Source organism: Cibotium barometz, chromosome 39, assembly GCF_041138505.1.
Source record: "Cibotium barometz isolate CiBa-2024 chromosome 39, ASM4113850v1, whole genome shotgun sequence".
Lineage (NCBI taxonomy): Eukaryota > Viridiplantae > Streptophyta > Polypodiopsida > Cyatheales > Cibotiaceae > Cibotium > Cibotium barometz.
Genome location: NC_141084.1, coordinates 46290484 through 46296676, shown reverse-complemented (window position 1 = coordinate 46296676; position 6193 = coordinate 46290484).

Here is a 6193-nt window from a genome sequence, read left to right as displayed (position 1 = left end):
AGTTCCGCCTCAGACTGCAGCAACCAGAGCAGTCACAATAGCAAAAGTAGTGGAAGAGGAAAGAGGACAGATTTATGCAACAATTGAAAACCAAGGGCCAAATCGCCAATTCTCTGTCATTCATACTCTAGCAATCAGGGTAAGCCTTTTAAGCTTTTGATTGATTCAGGTAGTACTCATTCTTTTATTTCCCCAGGATGCTTGCGTAAGCTAGTCTTAGAATAGAAATTAGGGAAACCTATACAAGTTGAATTGGCCAGTGGGAAGATTCTTTTCACTCACCTTGAGACAGATCGTATTCAGTTCAATCTAGATGGGAATTTAACTGATTATCAGTTCAAAGTTATACCTTTGGGAGTTTTCGACGGGATCCTTGGAATGGATTGGCTCCACAAAAATCAAGCTGACATTCATTGTCATAATGGAACCATTTCCTTTCGTGACCTTCACAGAAATAAAGTTCAAGAAATCGAAATTTCAGGATCGCCAAGTCTGCAATTAGTAAAAGCTTCTAAGTTACTAAAAGGACTTAGAAAGAAGCAGCTCATTTATGTTGTCAAAATGAATCCAGTAGACACAAAGATAAAAGCTAAAGAACCTGAATGGTTAAGTGATTATGATGATTTATTCCCAACAGAATTAACAGAGATTCCTCCAATTCGGGAAGTAGATCATGTGATAGAATTGATCCCCCTCGAGGCTCAGCCAGTAGCCCTACGCACGTACAAAATGCCAGTTCTTGAAGCCATCGAACTCAAGGAATAGCTTAGATAGCTGTTAGAACAAGGGTTTGTAAGACCCAGTGTTTCACCTTGGGGTGCGCCAGTTCTCTTTCAGAAAAAGAAAGATGGAACGCTAAGACTCTGTGTGGACTACAGAGGCCTCAATCAGCTGCTGACAGCAGTAAAGAATAAGTATTCTATCCCCAGAATTGATGAGCTTCTAGACAGGCTAAATGGAGCCCAGATCTTCACAAAGATAGATATCAAATCAGGGTATTATCAGATCAGGATTAATGAGCAAGATAGCCATCAATACTCGGTATGGCATTATGAATTCACTGTCATGCCGTTTTGATTGACAAATGCCCTAGCTACATTTAATCACTTAATGCAGGACATTCAATCGCCTAATGCAAGACATTCTTAGAGAATACTTGGATGATTTTGTTCTTGTTTTCTTTGATGATATTTTGATTTACTTAAAGAATGCATCTGACCATGAAGCTCATGTCAGAATAGTTCTTGAGATTCTAAGGAAGCACCAACTCTTTGCAAAAAAGAGCAAATGCACTTTCTTTGCCGACCATGTTGAATACTTGGGATTTCTGGTATCCAAAGATGGAATTTCTCCAGATTCCGCAAAAGTCCAAGCAGTCATAGATTGGCATGAACCAGAAACAGTGAAAGAAGTCAGGGGATTCTTGGGATTGACTGGCTGGTATAGAATTTTTATACCAAAGTATGCTCTCATAGCTTCCCCCCTGACTAATCTTCTCAAGAAGAATATTTCGTTTCAATGGTCTGCCAGGTGCCAGAGTGCTTTTGATAAGCTAAAGACCGCCTTGGTAACCAATCCCGTTCTGAAGTTGCCAGATTTCTCTATACCCTTTGAGGTAGTAAACTGATGCTAGTGGTTTTGCCCTAGGAGGTGCACTCATGCAGGAAGGTCATGCAATGGCCTATGAATCCCGAAAACTCAGAATGCATGAGAGAAATTATGCTGTCCACGAACTAGAACTACTTTCAATAGTATATGCCTTGAAGTTGTGGAGACATTACCTACTGGGTCAAAGATTCACTTTGATGACAGATCATTAGAGCTTAAAGTGGATCTTCACTCATAAGGATCTTAACATGCGCTAAAGAAGGTGGATGCAGACCCTGTAGGAATTTGATTTTGAAATCAAGTACCGTCGAGGCAAAGAAAATGTGATAGCAGATGCCCTCATCAGAAAAGCCTCCTTGCTTGCAATTATTGTAGTGTCAAATCCTTTGATTATTGAAGCAAGAGAGAAGATAATGCAGGATAGATTCTTTGGCCCTATTGCTACCCTACTTATGCAGGAAAGTAAAACTCCACAAGAGTTGAACCGAGTTCAAGGGTACAGCCTGGATGATGGAATTATGTATTATAATCACAGGTAAAGCAAAGTTCTAAATGTTTCGAATAATGATGCCCAAAATTAAGAGGTAGATTTGGTATCAGTAATAATAAGGTAAATTTGGTATCAGTAATAACTGTAATTCTATAGCATTTTTGTCCTAAAGTAGTAGCAATTGCAATTTATATCATGAAAAAGATGCCCATTATAACACTTTATGGCATATGCCGAAACAAAAGTTTACTAATAGAAAACAAGATTTGGCACACTTGAAAGTGTTTGAGTGTGTTGCTTATATCCATGTATCAGATGAGGTGAGAAGTAAGTTAGATACCAAGGCTAAAAAATTTATATTCATTGGTTATTCCCTTGAATAGAAAGGTTATAGGCACTATAACCCTACTATACATGAGATATGAGTGAGCAAGGATGTGTTTGATGAGATGAGTAGTAGGTATATACCACTGAATGATTATATAGAGGCTAAAGCAAAGAATTAGATAGGTGCCTTAAATGTTGAGCACTAATCACATGCGCTTAGACTATAAGAGTCCTCTAGAAATATGTCTATTATGAGATCTTAGTCAGCCAGGTTAAGGTAGTATTCTGATGGATCATGTGCTGGTACTATAGGTGCTGAAAATTCAACAAGTTTGCATGTATCACACAAAGAAAAAGAAAAGGTGGATCATTAGTTTATAATGCATGATATTTTACTAGGTTATCATCACTCCTTTGTGTTTATGGAGATAGTGGCTTAAAGCAGAGCCTTGGTGAGGAGTTTAGGATTCTAGCAGTTGGTATACAAAGAGCCACAGGCAACGTAGTCATCTAAGTGTATATAAGTCTCCTATAGTCAGATATCCAATAGACATTGTGAGATCCCTGTTCCCACCGTGCAACAGATTCGGGGTACTAGCAGGCGGAAGTAGCACTTCATGCGCGGGGCAGGGACCCACACTCGGGGCCTCGTCCACGGATATCCGGACAAGAGACTAATCCATCGGTTTTTCTAAAACCGAACCCGAAAAAACTTCCCTTACCCGGAAAGCATGGGCGATTCCACCAGGATAACTCTTTACTCTAACGCAGTCAAGACCATTACAGATCAACTGATCTGACTGCACCTTTAACGGTACTTGGTCAAATCAAGGAAGAAACTTGCACTTGGATCATTGGGATCAACGCTTTTTTCCCCATCAAGAGGCACAGCCGTTGATTCCTATCCATAGAACAATTTCTATCCGGGATTTACTTCATCTATCATAATAATAGAAATTAAATCTCGATTTACGGATCCATCAATCCAGCCTAACCCCATCCGATCCCATGGGTTAGCCAACCGCCCAACCACTGTAGTGATGGGATCCAATTTGGAATTTGGTTAGGTTTTGTCCCGGGTACCAAGGAAAAGAGTTCCAAGGCCCCCTAGCCGGAAGTTTATGCAAACATAAAACTAGCCACACCACTTACACACCCAATATGAAAATTGCCTTTTTCTTAGCATCAGCTAACTTTAAAACAATCCTTTAATGAAACCATAGTACCACTGATCACAATCTTCCAATTTATCCAGTTGATTCATAATTTCCCATCATTCCTTCATCAGAGTATCTATGGCATCATTGGCAACTAGAACGCTCACCACCTGTCCACACAGGGGCCTTTTCAATAGTTCCTAGCCCATAATACTCGGCAATATAATCACTTAAAAAAATCAAGATGGACTCTCGTTGAAGATCAGCAAGATCAACCAACAGATCCATATAAAGAGCCATGGACTCATCCATTGAAGACCAGCAAGGTCAATCAACCAGATCCATGCCCGGTTTCACAAAACAACTCTTACTCCTTGTTCCAATATCTTCCTCGACGCACGCGTGGGTATCCTGGGCGACCCAGAGCCCGAGCACCGTATGGTCAGCACCCTCTAGGATCCTTTGCAGGTGACCTAACGCTTCACTCATAGGCCGCTTCCTTGGTCCCTCATCCACCGTATCGGAAGCTCACCATTTAAATCGAACCGAGGCTGGTCAAGACCTCGGTCGACCTTGCTACGCGAGACGTCCTCCATTGACTCTCCGTCAGCAGTTGCAACTTTAACAGTTAGGTCTTCATGACCTTAATCCACAAGATGGTCAAAATGCTTCCCCAGCATTCTTGACATAAAACAGTCATTTACAAACAGTCACAAAATACAGTTTCTAAATCAAACTCTCGTCTTTCCACATTATCCCTCCTTAGTCCACATTACTTATTCCACATTCCATTCAATGTGTACTCATTCTCATCCATTTCCTCATATCGACGACACATTAATTCACATTCACATTCATACATCCACATTTACATGGATACATCCATTTTCACATCCTCATTTATACATCCACATCCCATATCCACATTCATACATACACATCCATATCCACATCCATACATCCACATTCACATTCACATCCACATTCACATCCTCATTTATACATCCACATCCACATCCATATTCACATCCATACATCCACATCTACATGCATACCTCCATTTTCACATCCTCATTTATACATCCACATCCCTTATCTACATTCATACATACACATCCATATCCACATCCATACATCCACATCCATACATCCACATCCACATCCACATTCATATTCACATCCATATATCCACATCTACATGCATACATCCATTATCACGTCCTCATTCATACATCCACATCCACATACATACATACATCCACATCCACATACATACATACATCCACATCCACATTCCCATTCACATCTATACATCCACATCTACATCTTCATACATACATACATCCACATCCACATTCCCATTCACATCTATACATCCACATCTACATCCACATTCATATACATCCACATCCACATTCCCATTCACATCTATACATTCACATCTACATCCACATACATACATACATCCACATCCACATTCCCATTCACATCTATACATCCACATCTACATCCACATTCACATCTATGCATATACATCTTCATGCATACATCCATTTTCACATTCATACATCCACTTTCACATTCATACATCCATACTCCCATCTCCACATCCACACATCCACATACATACATCCATTTCCACATTCCCATTCATGTAACCCCATATGTCTTCACATCTAATCTTTTACATCACATCCATTCTCGCCCTATCACAACCCATATACATCCTATTCTATCACATACACTTCTTACCTCATCCCATACACATCTTATCACATCCTATCACTTTCCATACGCATCTTATCAATTCTTATCACATCTCATACACCTCTTATCACATCTTATCACATTTCATATCTTTTTTTTTAAGAGAATTCTTATATTTAATATAAGATTTCTCTACACATTTATTTATACATAAATTCCATTTAAGGAGACTAACACTTTCGAAATTAAAATCAATCTTTTATGCATCTTCTTATGCATAAATTCAGTTTGGAAGGAAATTACACTTTTAGAATAAAAGAATTTCTCTTATGCATCTAAGTTAAGCATAAAATCCATTTATGAGGAAAATCACACTTTTAGTATAAAAAGAATATCTTTTATGCATACCTATATGCATGAAATCCAATATGATAAAAGTAACACTTTTGATATAAAATTTTTTCCTTTATGCATACTTCTATGCATGAAAATTAAAAATGATAAAAGTAACACTTTTGATATAAAAATTTTCCTTTATGCATACTTCTATGCATGAAAATTAAAAATGATAAAAGTAACACTTTTGATATAAAAATTTTTCCTTTATGCATACTTCTATGCATGAAAATTAAAAATGATAAAAGTAACACTTTTGATATAAAAATTTTTCCTTTATGCATACTTCTATGCATGAAAATTAAAAATGATAAAAATAACACTTTTGATATAAAAATTTATCCATTATGCATACTTCTATGCATGAAATAAAAATGGTAAAAATAACACTTTTGATATAAAAACTTATCCTTTATGCATGATATTAAAATTCAATTTCTCCATGATTGTAATGAAATTCTTTCAATTAATCTAGGATGATAATTCCTAGAATATGGTAGGAAGTCCT